Raw genomic sequence first — 16210 nt, 5'->3', positions numbered from 1 at the left:
GCCTAAAGAGGAGCTCCAGGGAAGCAAAGGGGAGTGGGTGGCTCTTAGCAGGCAGTCACTCATTTGTACCCCACCTTTATAAAACTACGCTCTGTACAGCATCTATGAACACACTGGTGGCTATCCCTCCATGTCCCCCATTCTGGGTGCAGGCACAGGATGAACTGGCTGTTAAATATTCTAAATCTCAGGAATGACATGTGGGTGACTTTTCTGGAGGAACTTGTGAGATTTATTTACACTGGCTTCAGTATATGCACAGTGCATTTAATATATTTATAAATGCATACGATATGTATATATATATAAAACATACTAGTATAATGGAGTGCATGTTGTATATGCGCATATATGGATTAAATGAATGTAGTAAGTACATACATACACATGCATACAGTGTGAATGTGTGTGCAGACATACATGCACAAATATAAGTCCTGCAGCATTTCTGATCTACTTACCCCTTGGAGTAGCATATTATTAACATGTTAACTCTCATGATTATCCTCTAAGTAGGTGTTATCCCAGTTCATAGGAAAAGGAAGAGAGGCACAAGAAACTTCAATAGTTGGGCGTGTTCGATGGATACACTGCAGTGGGATGCAGAATATGGTCCCCTGCCATCAAACCCAAGAACGCCCATATACCCATTGTTCTTATGTCCATCCCCAGAACTGCAAAGGAGAGGAGGTGAGTGATGAGACGAAGCTTAGACTATGCTCTAAGTAGAGCTCTAAGTAGTGGAATTCAGTCAGAACCATTCCACCCTAACACTAGGCTTCCTGGTGCTATAGCTACCTTCAGGGGAAGATGACATCTGATCTCAAACAAAGGCAGAGACTGACACTCCAGGTGTCAACCATCCAAACACTGACGAAATCTGCCCGTCGACATCTCTCGCCTCCCTCTTAGTTTCTGTCTAAGCATTTTCATTGAAATGTTGCGGGGGTAACTATTTTCGGACAATAAACTAAACGTCTCAAAAATTCTTCAATATTTTCATCCAGAACCGTGCACGTTAACAGATCTTCATTAGGTGAGTGATCCGGCTGGCACCATCCAGATGCAGTGTGGAGGGACATACTAAGATGAGTGAAGTGAAGAGTGGCCTTGTGCAGTCACCCCACATGCCAGACACACCGTCTCTCAGGAGGACCTCTTGGCTTGTGTTCCAAGCTGCCTTTCCTGGCATGTGAAAGCCTGTCCTGTGGCAGTATGGTCTGCCTACAAAGTGCTAGAACACGGGAGAGTTTCCAGGCCTCACTGGGTGTGTGTGAAGGTCCGGTGCTGACGAAGCATGCCTTACATTAGGACATCAGGGCATCCAGCAGAGCAAAGGCTATCTGTATTCCACTAGAGGCTAGAATCCTGGAAAGTCCTGAATTTCCATAGAATGTGGGCATTTTAACCCTCATGGTCCAGAGGCACTCCCAATTTCATGCAGCCCTGAAGTACTGTTACCAGGCATATACAGCCTGTAGGCTCGGCAGACGCTTTGAACACCAGGAGCCATGCTTGTGCTATATTTGCCCTGTAGATTATCAACAACACAAGCTGACCTGAAGTGGGTCCAGTGTAGCCCATTAACTGCTAGCATACATCCTGCCTCCTCCACATGCTAGCCACTGGAAGAGTGCAATATGGGAGAATGGGTTCTTTTCCTATCAGAAACAAGCTCCCTTGACCCCGAGGCCTGCTTCTTCTTTGCTTGACCTGTCCTTGTTCCATTTTCTCCATGACCTGGACAGTGAGCCCCACAGAAAAAGGATCCATTCGCTTGTCACATGATCCCACCATGTTGTGGGATCTCCTTGGTTTTCACCCTGTCCCTCTCCCAGCCTCCTGAGATCATCTTCCTGTTTATAATCTTCCTGGCTTCCTTCCCCAGCAAGGTCACAACTGTGAACAGGTGGCAGAAATTCTCAAAGCAGCTCTGGTGTTCTCATTCCTCCTGGGAACTGATCCCAGGAACACAGTTCAAATGAAGCAACATGCTCACAACATCACAGGGCTGGTGACAGTAACCAGAACAATCATATATGTAAATGCTCATGACATATAAATATGCAGCAATTGAGGGGTAGAAATGTCCAGATTCTACTGCTGCTTGCTGGAATATTACACAACCACTGCAATGATTGCTCACGGTGATTGCTGGAACACTTTCAGAGTGACTCTTGACCCAAGCACAGGATTCAAGGGGGTGGGGGAAGAGACGGTCTGTCCCTGATGCCTAGAGACCCCTGTTGAGTACACTGCCCAACTGCAGAGGCTGCTAAGAGCAGGGAACGGATCCTATGCTAATTAACAAGGAGAGAAGCAAGTCTGTGTCTCCAGCTTTAAAGGTCCCTTTCCTGCTTTTCTTCTGATGGCCATTACTCTCAGCACAAAGGAAAGTTTAGTGCTTAGGGAAAGTGTTTACACAAAAACCATTGAGCAACACAATGACGTGTCTTCCCTGAACAGCCTCTTGGATGTGCTGTAGTCCAAAGGCATGCCAAATGAAATTCAGGCAGGCTGGCTCTGTTACCCTCCTTTCCCTTTCTTCCTCCTCCTCACCCAGCCACTGATTTCAGAAAGGGCTGACTGCTACTTGGGTGTGCTTGCTTAATAAAGTGGGAGACATGCGGACATGTGAGTGGAAGCTATTTGGGCTTCCAGAAATTTGGGAATCCAGAAAAATCAAGGGTTCTCAAAGTCAAAAACCCACAGATACTGGATCTTCAGTTTCCATTGCTCTCAAATTAGGTCTGAAGTGGTATCAACATGCCTGAGAAGGCTGAAAAGGGAAGAGATTCCCCAGGGGTCCTGCCTAACCCCAACCCACTCGGGTGTGGCACTCAGAACGTTGTGCTTATGGATCTAGCAGGTGGGCCAGCTGGTGGTGCACTGAGAACAGTGGAAAATAACATGGCTTTGGATTGCATCTCCTAGTGCATTGGGAATGCCTAGACATGCCGGGTCACCTTCCTCAGTGCTGGAAAGGAAAAGCTGCACTCGTTGAAGGTAAGAACTCATAAGGGAAGGAGGAAACACCAGTCCTGTTCCTCCAGGATCCTAAATAGCTATTTAAGACTGGCCAGGGTGACAATGAGATGCAACACGTGTGTGTGATTGTGAGTGTGGGGGGGGGGAGGGGGGAGAGGAGGAAGGGGGAAGGGGAAAGATGAAGGAGAAGGCCTGGTTGAAGATGGGGTGAAAATGGAAATGGGAGAGAACGATTCCCAGAAGACAGGTCATGCACATGCATTGAGTTTTGAAGAAGAGAGGACAAACGACTCATTAGGAGGCAGGGAACAAGGTGCTCCATCAAGGAAGAAAATATACAAGCCGAAGAGGCATGAAGTCCCTGAGGCACAGCAGGCTTCCATCTGGAGTGGTCACTTATGACACCACAGCCATATCCCTATGCAACTCACCCCTTTGTTGTGGACTCAAGTTCACGGAAAAAAAAAAAAGCCACACCTATGTTGAAGATTTTGCAGATTGGTTAGTGCTCAGTAATTCTGGGTAGCTGAGCTGTTGTAGAACAGATGGGAGCAGATGACTTAGTAGAATGCTAACTCAGCACATCCTGGGTTCAATCCCTAGCACCGCAGAAGCGGGGCATGGTGTTGCATACCTGTAATTTCAGTCCTGGGGATGTAGAGGCAGGAAGAACAGAAGTTTAAGGTCATCCTCAGCTACATAGCAAGTTCAAGGCCAGCTTGACTATATGAGACCCTACCTCATAAACAAATATTATAGGTCATATTTTAAGTCTCCCTAATAACCATTTATCAACTATCTCTGTATCTGATCTAACATTCTTTTAACTTCAGGTGAAACCTTCAGTATGTATTAACACACTTCAAGCTTCCAAAACCTTAAAAGCTAAGCATGCCATTAGCCTCTGAAATCTATAGTAAGATAACCCATACCCTTTGCTGTAACCAGCCCTCCTGATGTTCCCACTAAATGGGTAAATGCATTGCTTTATGACTTTCTTTTGTTTTGTGACTATAGAATCCATGTTACCAGTTAACAGGGGAACTGCATCACCTGGCACAACTTAAGTCTGTGTTCCTCATCCATGGTCACTTATATTTGGCTCAGAATAAAGTTTCCTTCCCCCTGGAGAAAGAGCTGTGTTTCCAATACCCATTGACAACTCTTCTGTTTCATACTGGCCATCAGAGTGTGTTGTATTTGGAAGGACTCTGAGCACTTTTCTGTATATTAACTACTTCAGGCTATAATCAACTATTCTAACCATCTGACAGGTAAGCAAACTGAGGTCAGGATGACTCGGTGAGTAGCAGAAGTGTGATCTGCACCCACACTACACTCATCACTGCTCTGCAGAGTGCTGTGCATAGCAACAGGTTGGATGAGGTTGGATGAGAGTGGGGACTCAGAGGGGACGTTGAGGAGTTTTGTCCTTCAACCCATAGGACTTGGACTCTCTCCCAGAGCTATTATGGATATGAGCATTAGAAAAAAGAAGAGCAAAATGGAAGCATGTCTGGAACTGAGATTATCTGTAAAACCTGTAAATACTTGCCAGCTGGGTGTGACCAGAACAAAAGCTGCTCATTCATGAAGAGTGAAGGACTCAGCACATGTGAGTGGCTTCTAAAAGCACCTGCAAAATTTCCATGCCCCTGGTGGCACTCCCTTCCTGCAACACTGGCCTGGCCACAGTGGTTGACCAGAAATATCCATTCTCCATGAAGGAAAGTGTTGGATTCAAGGGAGGCTGATGTGAGTTACATCTGATACAATAAGGAAGATGCAGGTAATAGCAGAGAGCCCACAACAAGCTGCACAGTGAGCAGTCACAAGTGAAGGAACACTCCTGGTCCTGAGGTTTAAAAGCTTCAGGATTGGGATAATGAAACAGGTGCTTGTGGACATGTGGGAAAATGAGCCTGCTCTAACAAGCCCAACTGAGGGTGTACAGGCCAGAGAGAAGACTCAACATCACTAGCCCCCAGTACTCATTTTTTGTTTACAAAAGGGGCTTTGCCCTTAGCATCTAACAGTTGGAACATCCTGCTCTTCTAGGAAAAGCTCCACATGGATCCATTACGAGTGATTTCATTCTAAGCTATGTTTTATCTAAGCCTTTTCCTGAACTTGGCTATCCAGGCTATTTTCCCAGATATTAGATATTAGAGATATTAGAGGCTACAAAAGAATTAGAAGCAAGAATCCTGAAGAGGCAACAGAGCTGGTGGGAAAGACCCTGGAAACGCACTGCAGCTTTAAAGCTCAGCTCAGAGCCATGTGCCTATGGGTATGTTACTAAACCATCCTGTGCCTCTGTTCCATAAACAGCTTATGCAGCGTGGAGTTGTCTCTAAGGAAACACTATACAAAGCCACATATTTAAAACAAAGCACAAGCTCTTGATAAGTGGGTTGCACCTGACTTATCAGTAGAAAGTTCCCATAGTGGCTGACCATGTGCTTTTAGAAATGAGCTCTAGCCAAGTCACTGGAAGTACTCCCACATGCTCCACATATACCCAGCTCAGCACTACTGCAATTCAGCTGGTCCTTGGGACATACCCTGGAAGTGGAATCACTAGGTCAGTGTCTTAGTTACTGTTCTATTGCTATGAACAAACACGATGATCAAGCCAACTCCTATGAAAGAAAGCATCGGATTGGGGGCTTGATCAGCATTTTAAAAGGGTTAGATCATGATCAGAATTTAAAAGGGTTAGTTCATGACCATCATGGCAAGAAGCAGAAAGGCATGGTGCTGGAGCAATAGCCAAGAGTTTTACATCTTGATCTGAAGGAAACAGGTAGAAAGAGAGAGAGAAAGAGAGACCAAGAGAGAGATAGATACTCGGCCTGGTGTGGGCTTTGTGTGAAACCTCAAAGTCCACTCCCAGCAACATACTTTTTTCCAACAAGGCTACACCTTCTAATCCTTCTAATCCTTTTTAAACAGTTCCACTCCATAGTAACTAAGCCTACCAACATAGGAGCCCATATGGGTCAGGACATTCCCAAAACACCACAGTTGGCCTAAAGATTATATAGACTGTGTCTTTGAGCACCCAGTAGCATGAAGAGAACAAAAGACTTCACTCCATCTCATCAGCCAGAAAACAAAACCAAGAACACCCACGTTACCAAACACTACAGTAGATGTTCCTGGCCTTCCCAATGGCCTTCCTTATGAGTATGTGTCCAGATAGTAACAGGTTACCTGTTCCCCACCTACAAGCTCCAGAGACCCAGGAAAGAAGGTCTGATAATCCCTCAGCTCCAAATCCACCAGAACTGACCCACACCCAGAAGAGTGGTCCCCTATCCCCAGAGCACCCCACTTATCAAGGCTTATATTTTATTTTAAATCTATGACTTAATATATTATTTCTATATAGAGAACTTTAAACTGCATATGCCTTCAGCTTCACAAAGCCAGAACTATGCCCTGTGCCAGCCACTGACTGGTAGATCTGTTTTCCCCACCTGGGCCATCAGCATCCCAGACGGATGGTACCTGCTGTCTCCCTTCACTTTCAGTGCCCAGTAATGCCCCAGGGCTGGAGGCACCCCTGAGTACCTGCCAAGAACCTGAAGATGGGACGTGCAGACAGAAACAAAAGCTGTCTTCTTTTTCTACTTATTTATCCACTGGGTTCACTCATTAACTCCCCCGTACAAGCTAATCCGTCACCATCTGACAGCCTTTAGAATATGCAAAGATACTCCCCTGCTTGTGTTTGCCTTCTTCCAGGGAAGGAGCACGTGCTTCTTGACACTGACGCTGCTTGACACTGCCTCTCTCTTCTCAAAGGCTATCAACAAAGGAAATTCCCCCAAGCTCCTCTCCACCCAGGTGGAGTGGGGGACCGCCAACATGTCCTCTTATCTCAACTACTGAAAGCCTGGCCTGCAGGCTGTCTCTGGTCTGGCTGATAACACAGCCTGTTGTTTTTAAAGGAAATAACTTTGCCCTGAAAGCTTCCATGGACGTGACTCTGCCTGACCGGGTTGAGGCAGGAACAGGCTTGGCTCTCTACAAGACCCATAGACCCTGTGAAGGAGGAATCATTTCTGTCATGAATTGTGACCAACAATCCTTGTGTCTCTCCCCGCTCTCTTTTTTGACTCATTTTCAGTGGAGTTGGGCTCCCCATGGACAGAGCTCTTGTGCCCACACAACTGCAATGCTCCAGGGCCCCTGCTCACTATCCTGCCACTTCTATGCATACTTCCTTCTTCCCCTTAGCCACTCTAGGATAGGACATGAACTCTCTGGTTCTTTGTCTAGAACAGCACATTCAAGAACTCAGAAATACTTGTAGGCACCTGAGGGGAACTAGTATCTGTCAAGTGATGTTGGGAATACAGTGGCGTTTAAGTAAAGGCATCTTTTACTGAGCTAATGCAGCTCAGCTAGGTTCAAGTTTTCCTCCCACTCTGAGCTCAGGACAAGAGACCATGTGCTGTGTTCCGACATGTATGCACATTCACATATTGCTAGGGGCTGTCTGTTGTACTTTCCCTTGCAAGACTGTGTGTCAGTGCAGTGGCTCATATACCTGGCTCATGGGGAACAAGGGAGAGGTGTCCTTCACTAAGGTCCAGTTGGCTACTGCCAGGGCTAGAGACTTGTAGCCACCCGAACAAACATTTGCCCATTATTAAAGTTTGGAGGCGATATGTCCTCTGCAGTCTTAGATGTTTCAATGACTGATCTTCTGCTGGTGGCCCTGTTTGGGGAATTACGGAACCTTTAAGATATGGCCTGACTGGAGGAAGAGGTGGGGAGGGGAACACTGTGTGTGTAGTTATGAGTCATAGCTCAGCTCTAATTCCTGCTGTAACTCTCCAGCTTCTAGGTCTATCTGCCCAGATGAGAGCAAGCTTCTGCTGCTATAACAGAAGCCATTCTTGCCACTGTGTCTTTACCTCCATGCTGGAGAGTATTCCCTTAAACCATAAGCCCAAATAAATCCATCTTCCCTTAGGTAGCTTTTGTCAGATATCTGGTCATAGCAAGGAGGGATGGATCCATGACACCCACCCTCCGCTCTGGGATTTCTTCCTCTTTTATGGTGCATTCCTGGACCTTTGAATCTGAGCACAACAGTCAAGATAGGTGCTCACTGTGAGTGGCTGCTTTCCACAGCAGTGCAACTTGGCATAGCTTTGTTAGTATTTCAGGATAAGGATCTAACACAGGCCCCAATAGTTTAATAAATGTGGTACTTAGAGGGGTATTGAGTCATTTAATAGCAAGATAGACCTGAATTTCATGGATGTTCTAGCATCATCAGCAAGAGCTCATGATGCAGTTACTATGCAGATAAGTCAGTCAACTTGATGAGGTTTAGAACTGCCATAGGTTGAACTAATTGAGGTGGGAATGCCTACTCAAATTGTAGTTGTTCCCATGGATCTGCTGGGTCCTGGACTAAATCAGGAGAGAGCAACCTGAGAACCAATATTTATTTCTCTCTGCTTCGTGACTGTGGGTACCATGTGATCAGCTGCCTCATTCTCCTGATACCATAACTTCTCTGACACAATGAATTGGCTATACCTCAAACTGTGGGCCAGAATAAACCGTTCCTTTCCTAAGACACTCCTGTCACTGAAAAGTAACCAATACAGTGTGTTCAATAATAATTCGGATGCTGTGTGCACATGTAGATGTGTGTTTATATGTATATCAATGTATGTGTTTGTCTCACGCAAATACACACGTCTTTCTTAGCACTATGTTCAGGATGTAGGCTACCCAGGACTTCATTGTGGCTGCCACAACATTCTCCCCTGAGAGGCATCCAGGCACTGGCAAAAACTCTGATTCCACACAGCAGCCAGCTCATCTCTAGATCTAGATGCACAAGACAAAGAGCAAGGGAAGTTCATCAGGCCTGTCCTCAGAACAAGCAAGTACCTCTTGACCTAGAATGCAACAGTGTCAGGCCAGGCCTTATTTGTAACGGCAGCCACTTGTCATGGAAGAATGCTCACAATTCAGGTGTCTCTTCTCAGTGTTCAAGAGAACTGCAAAGCTCTCCATCCGAAGCCTACTCTGCACTTCACGGGGAGAATGGGTCCCCTCTGTGGGCACTGCTCCACATGGCAGGCAGGCAATGATACAAAGAGTCTAAGAAAACAGGGCAACACCCTTTGCTCTGCTACATAGCCCACAGAACCGTCTGGAAAACACAGTGCATGTCTCATCCCCTGTCCAATCCCTCAACATAATTCCAAGTGTTGGAAAGACAGCATATTTTTCTCATCCCCCAGTGCACCCACAGAACAGCCCCACTGGAGAGACTGGAAAAGACAGCACATCCCCTTCATGTGGGAGAAATCAGTCACTCACCTCAGGAAGCTGAGCCACCGTCAACTCTTGGCTCACAAATACAACTGCTCAGCCCCACAGCTCTGAGCCTTGTTCAGCACCATCCCCAAAGGTGCCAGTTGCTTTTCAATGGCATTTCTAGTTCAGCAAAGGCAACTCTGAAAATGGAAAACAGAGAGAAAGTACAAGTTAAGTTGGTCATTAATCCCATCCCGGGCTTTCCTGACATGCTCAAGACAATGACACGGAATCTTCCTACCACCCTAACATTCACACTGCACAGGAGGCTCCAACAGCACTACTGTTCCATGGTCAGAGTTGGGACAAAAAAACCAATCAACTCATACCTCCTGCTTGCAAGGGGTGAGAGGCAGACAACTGCACAGAAAATTCAGGGTAATGGGACACAGGATGCAACGGACACTCTGGAGAATGGAGGAGGAAATGAGCAAATTGGTCTGAAAGGAGGGTGTGATATGAAAGACATGTGAGATGGTAACTGTGAATATACATCAGATGTCGCGTCTATAAAAACAAGGTCGTGAGGAAATTGTTCCCAAGGGCCAGGGAAAACAATGCAAGCATGAAAATTTAAGAGAATTATTGGATCGTGAACAACAGTGGAGATACAGTGGACTTTGGCTGGTCCCCAGCTCTACAATGCAGTCCTGATGTCACCAAGGTCACAGTCCCCAAGGTTCCCATAATACGGATTTGAAAAACATGCAAATTGGCACAGCACAACAAGGCAGTAAGGAACAGGAAACAAACTGCACTGTCCCATCAAGAAAGGGTCCCAATTTCCCCAGACTATCAGTATTCAAAGTGGTTCTGCCTTCCCGCACAAGCAGAGCCCATTTCTCTACCTTTTGATCCTGAGATTGACTTTACAGGAGTAGAAGAGCGGATGGAGCACAAAGCTTCAAACACAGACTGTGGCAGGGACTAGGTAGCTTAGTGGTAGAGCACATATTTAGCATTCAGGAGGCCCCAGGTTTGAACCCTAGGATCACATACACGCAAAACAGTCCTCATGCAACCATTCCACTTCCTCACTGCAGGGACTCATTCTGCTACCACAATAACTGGCCTAGGACAGCCCTATGGAGCATATAAAACATCATGCAGAGGTCTTGGGTCTCCCTGGCTAGCACAGGTTAAGCACCAGATTTGCTTGTGAGAATATCAGATACAATGAATCCCAGCAAAACTAAGTAGATCCGAAGGATGCATCCGCCCAGAGTCCGGAAGATGAAAGCAGTGGGCTGGACCAGGCCCCTGGGTTTAGACTATGCATCTTCCAGGGAAGGGTTGCTGAGCAACATACTCACGTTAGTGAACTCCACAGCAGTTCATGGCGAATTAGGAAGGAAGCTATCGAGGAGACAGGCTGGGGCAAGCGGAGCAGGGAGATTCAAGAGCTGTTTCAGGTGAAGAATTGGCAGATCAGAGATCAACAGAAGCCAGCTTTGTCTAAGGGCTTAGGTCTGGCTCTGGGAACCGCACAGGGTGTTGACTATAAACAGTCTGCTAGGAGCTGTAGTGGGACAGGATGTTTACAGGGAAGCTACACGAAAGGGACATAAGCAGAAGGACTCAGATTCTCAGGAAAAAAAAAAAGGTAAAAAAAGATAAAAAATTAAAAAACAAACAAACAAAAAAACCCAAACAATATTACCCTCTCCTGGCCCTGTCGTAAGTGAGCCACAGGACACCAGTCCTGGCATCATTACCATCTGGCCACCACCACCATTTCCACTGAAGGACTCTTGCCTCTCATGAACAGCAGAAGGGGGCCTTGACTACCACTAATAGCTGGAAGGACTTGCCTTATCATCAACAACTTAAGGGGGTCTTTCCTTCCAGCAACAATTGCAGGAAACTTTTACTCTCCACAACAGCTGGAGGTGGACTTGACTCTTAGCAACCGCTGGAGGAAGCCTTGACTCTCTCAGCAGTAGCCAGTGTAGGCGTTGCCGACCTTACCTTGGCCTCCCTATTTCATGGATGGCACAAACCCCTTTATTTTTGTGCTTTCTACTCAACCCTCACATTGCAGTACAAAGGACACCTCCCAGGACCCCTCTCTGACTCTCAGATGGGAAAGACATTGCATTGTAGTCCTTGGCCTCTATGCTTTCACAAAATACTTTCCTGGCTTGTTAAGCCCTGACGTGATGGGCCATCTGCCTCTCCAGAGCCCCTGGTGTGACATAAGAAGAAAGTTAATCACTATTTTCTCCTTCTCTCCCTCCTCCTTCCTTCCTCTTCCTCTTTTTTCTTTTTCCCTCCCTCCTCCTTTCTTTTCCTCCTCCTCTCTCCTTCCTTCCTTCCCCTCTTCTTCCTCCTTCTTTTTGTAGTGCTGGAGATCAAGTCCTGGGCCTCCTGCATACAAGCCGGGCTATAGCCCTTACCCTAGGGTGCCCACAGTTTCCTTTGTTTTGCCCACTTATAGTCTATTCACTGTTTTTTGTTTTGTTTTTTTTTTTCTTTTTTAATTTTTTTCTTGTTTGTTTGTTTTTGCAGCACAGGTTTACTTAACACCAGGCCTCCCCTCAGTCTGCTGTCAGTGTTCTCCATAGAATGAGCCCCTTCCTGGAAACGGGGCTATACTTTGTAGCTGGTGCCCTCCACCCACTCTTGTTACCTATTGAGCAATACTGTAGTTTATATACAATACCAAGGAGGCACTTGGTGATTGTTAAATAAATGAATGAACAAGAGATAATATCTGAGTAAGGCTGGTTCATAATTCAATAGAAGCCTGTACTTGAGTTTGGATTTATATAGGTTACATCTTACTGAATAGTTGAAAACCATCACGATAGAATGGCCTACACACACACACACACACACACACACACACACACACACTCCTAGAGATAATACTTTGGTTGCTCTCTATCTTAAAGCATAATGGGGGAAATAAAGAATTGCTTTAACATGGAACCCCGCTCCCCAGTGAGCCTTATTCTATAGTCTGGCATTGTAAACATCAATTCATGACCAGGGATCTCACTGGAGCAATGCAACCAGCCCTGAACCAATTCCTTCCTTGGTCTGTCTGGATCAAGGACCATTCAAATATGGTTGGTTTGAATCTGAAATATCTCCTGAAGGCTTGTAAGTCAAAGGCTCTATTGTCAGCTGATGAGCCTCGGGAAGTGAATGGATCTCAAGAGCATGGCCCTTGAGATCCATTCACTTTATCCATCTATGGATAAATTAGCAATCTACAGACAGATTGCTAATTTGATGGCTTTATTGGGAGATGATGGGCATGGGGCATAGGGCATGGGGCCTAGTTGGAGGAAGGAGGTCATTGGAAGCTGTACCTCTCTCTTTCCCTTCCCCTGTCTCCCTCAGTTTCCTCAGTTAGCCTTGATCTGAATGGCCTCCTCTGTCCCATGGTCCCACAGGTTTTGCCTTACCACTGGCCCACTGCCATTGGATCAAGCCACAGTGGGTGGAAAGCTCAGAAACTGGGCCAAATTAACCCACTCCACTCACGTGTTTCTTCTCAGACTTTTCTCAGAAGAATGAGAAACAAAAAGCATCTCTCAGCATCTAAGCTCAGTTCACTTTCTATAGCCTCAGTTGCTCAAATTTGCAGTCATAGCACTGAACTTTCAAACATAGAGCAGGCCCACTGCTGATGCCTGGAACAGTCAGTTCATTACTCTGACTCCCCAGGTCTTGTATTTAATACAAGTACCCAAAAACATTTGCTGAAAGGTCACCTTACAGCTCTGTGCCCACCAAGCCCTGATGCTATGCCTCTATTTGTCCAGGCTGATGCTTCCACAGGCACTTCCAGAAGAGATGACAACTCAATCCTCACCACTGAAACACAAATACTGGTGTTTCAGACACTCCAAACACGAGTTTTACACACAAGAAAATCAGCCAGAACAGTTATTCTCTGTGGGCCCAGGAACAACTCCCCAACTTGGTCTGTGGAGTGAGTGTAGACTCAAGGTTGTGTCAACCTATTCCAGGCAACTATCTCTTCATGCTGCCCATCCTCCAGGCAGCATGAGTACTAATCCAGATCCTCATTGGAAGATTTCTGGGTTCCAACTAGGACACTCAGAGACAAGAAAGACATTTACCGCCTAGCTGGAGCATGGATTAGGACAAATTCCAGTTAAATAAATCATGGTTATGTTCCTCTGTGTTCTTATTTCCCCTGATCTGGATCCATAAGTCATTCTTTCTTTGACCCTATTAGTGCATCCACCATTCACAGCCCCATGTGCCCTCAGACGTGCAGCCCTTTCCTGCACAGCATTATATAGTAAATCTCACAAGAGACTGGTCTCCAATTTCATTCCTTCTCAGGGTAGGTCAGCGAGCAAGAAATCAAACTCAACATCATTCCTGGAGAGACAGAGGCAGTTTGCTTAATAAATCATAGCTTTTCCCCTCCAAGCAGAAAATGATTGTCTGAATGTTGTCTGGCTCAATACTATCGCTGCATTTATAAATTACAGGACTCTTTACCCAGGGGCCCCCCGGGCATGTCATGTTCTTTCACAATGTGAATGCTTCTATGCATGCCACAGGGATGGGCAGACCAATTCTCAGTGTGATTTCACAAAAGCAGCTTTTCTAAAACGAACTCATAGAGAAGAGGCAAAGTATGCCTGCTTCAACTGTGTTGGGAAGCTGTGTTGGGAAGCAGATGAATTAAACAAGGGCACAGGGGCTGGGAAGATGGCTCACAGTAAAAGTGCTTTCTGCACAAGCATGAAGGCCCAAATTCAGATCCTCAGAAGCCATAAAAAATCCCGGCGGCACAGTGGGAGGCCGTAAGCCAGGTGATAGAGAGCGGGCAGCGCTTGTTGGCCAGCCCAACAGAAGCAGCGAGTTGCAAGTTCTGTTTGACACTCTGCCTCAAAAAACTAAGGTGTAGATGGATTAAAGAAGACGACACTGAAGATCAACTTCTGAACACATATCCACAGACATGGATGCACAAACAAAATGAAAAATTTAAAGAATTGAAACTATAAAAAAAAACAAACAACAACATGAAATCACCTTGCTAAAACCAAATAAAACAGCAGTAGTAATAGTAAATGGTATCTTCAAGGGCTGAATGGCACGTTGTTAAACTATCCTTCAGTGTGTTTGGGTGTGTACACATGTACTGTAATTTTTTTATCATTTTGAGCAAGAATATTGTAGTGGTTTGAATATGTATGTCCCCCATAGACTCACGTGTTTGAATGCTTGGCTCGTACAAAGGGGCACTCTTAGGAGGTGTGGCCTTGTTGGAGGAAGTGTGTCACCATGGGGCGGGTTTTGAGGTCTCCTATGCTCAAGCTATGCTCAGTGTGGCACCCAGACTCCTACTGCTGCCTGAGGATCAAGATGTAGAACTCTCTGCTCCTTCTCCAGCACCGTTTCCTGACATGATGATAAGGGACTAAACCTCTGAAACTGTTAAGTCAGCCCTAATTAAATGTTTTCCTTTATAAGAGTTCCTTGGTCATTGTTCGATTGCCTTCACAGCAATAAAACTCTAAGACACACACACACACACACACACACACACAGAGGCTTGGGGTTAAGCAACTTGGAGATATGACTAGCACATTCTGGGGTCAGAAAGAGAAATTAATGCAGAGCTAAACTGACTTGTAAAGGCCAGAACTAACACAGCCTTCCTCATGTGAGCATTTACGAAACTTGGCTGGGCTCTGTCACACACTGTACCTTGCCCTAGTGAGGCCAACAGTAGACTCTTGGGCATTGCCTTCCAGGAGTGCACTGTGTTGGGAAGAAACACAGACCCCGTGAGAGATAATAAGTGTACATGTGGACAGTTTCCTAACTAGAAACTGTATCTAGTTTCTGTGAAACTGTGCCGCTGTATCTGAGTGCAAAAGGGATATAACCAACTGGCCAGAGCGGCTGGAGCCACGCCACACCAAGTATTTCATGTGCATAATTTCTCTCTACCTTCAGCATACAACTCTGAGCCTTCTTGTCCAGTCCTATTTCACAGATGTGGAAACTGAGGATCTGAAGTAGTTCCCTAATTTACTCAAGGCCACACAGAAATGAGAAGAGGTGAATTTCAAAGCCAGGGCTCCTTTAGATAGGATAGTCCAACATTCAGAGCTGAGCCTTACCCCAATTTCAATTGAAAAGACAGATCCATAGAAACATGACTGTGAAGTGAACGTGCCTCATCCCCCACCTTCAGTAAGGTGGCCCCCCTGCCATCTAAGAAGACTGCTGATAGTGGCTTTTGGTATGCCAGGGCAGTAGGTACAGCCCATTTGGCCAAAAAGCCCACCTAAGAGAACACTGAAAAAGCCCATTTATTCCCTTCCTTCAGCAATAGGGCTGGAGCCCAGGCCCAATGCCCGAGTCTTTTAATCCTGTTTTGATCATCTTCAGTCAGTTTCTATTTCTTAAGCTTTTTTTTCTGTCCACGAGGTGGAAGTGATGGTGACAGCAGTCATAAAGAAAGAAGGATGTATGCTTTTCCATGCTGTCACTGGACTGCACGTAGGTGGTCTAGTCACTTAGTGCCTAGGCCTTCTCTTCCTTTGGGGACATAAATGGGGTGAAGGAAGTCCCTGATTCCAGGGAGGGTGTTCCTGGGCACTCCTGAGGTGGACTGAGTTGGTTTTCACTGGAAGTGGCAGCAGTCTGAGTGGTTCTTCTCTGGGCCTCAGCTGCATCTCAGTGCATGTTCTCATTGTCACCTGAGAGAGGGGTGTATGTGACGCGTGGGCAATGGTTTCTAGCCAACCCCTTCTTTAATGGAGGAGGTTTTGAACCTGATCTGGTGAATGGGGAAAGATTAAATGAAGGAAAGAGGAAATAGGAGGATCGAAGGAAGAAAACCTTGCCTATGAGCATGGAAACC

The 16210-nt window shown here is 46.0% G+C and overlaps 1 protein-coding gene across 2 annotated transcripts in view; it reads right to left on the bottom strand.

The window, feature by feature from the left end:
* Positions 1 to 16210, bottom strand: part of St3gal1 (ST3 beta-galactoside alpha-2,3-sialyltransferase 1) — a 71589-nt gene that overhangs the window by 42570 nt on the left and 12809 nt on the right. For both annotated transcript variants that reach the window (XM_021661195.2, XM_060389328.1), the window contains exon 2: positions 9346 to 9482. The gene's annotated coding sequence lies outside the window, so the exon portion shown is untranslated. The remainder of the gene's footprint in view (positions 1 to 9345; positions 9483 to 16210) is intronic.

The sequence above is a fragment of the Meriones unguiculatus genome, chromosome 8, assembly GCF_030254825.1.
Source record: "Meriones unguiculatus strain TT.TT164.6M chromosome 8, Bangor_MerUng_6.1, whole genome shotgun sequence".
NCBI classification, from domain to species: Eukaryota; Metazoa; Chordata; class Mammalia; order Rodentia; family Muridae; genus Meriones; species Meriones unguiculatus.
Note: the sequence above shows the minus strand (reverse complement) of the source record. Positions and strands in the feature narration are given on the sequence as shown.